Source organism: Penaeus monodon, chromosome 30 (assembly GCF_015228065.2).
Source record: "Penaeus monodon isolate SGIC_2016 chromosome 30, NSTDA_Pmon_1, whole genome shotgun sequence".
NCBI lineage: Eukaryota > Metazoa > Arthropoda > Malacostraca > Decapoda > Penaeidae > Penaeus > Penaeus monodon.
The window spans coordinates 26641511-26641729 of NC_051415.1; positions in this window are offsets into that span (position 1 = coordinate 26641511).

The following is a 219-nucleotide window of genomic DNA, read 5'->3' on the forward strand; positions in this document are numbered from 1 at the left end:
TTCACACAGGACTGATTTTACAGGCGATGATTAACAGGGATTATGTGTAGGTGTATATATCGTATGTTTTACTTGGTTACAGTTATATATTTCCTCTTGTTGCAGTTTTGGTATGTTATAATGAAGAAGTAAATGAACAAAAAAGACATGGGATATGAGTGATAATATTGTTTTAGTCTATCAAGGGATATGTAAAATGCTTTGGCCGAATCATACATT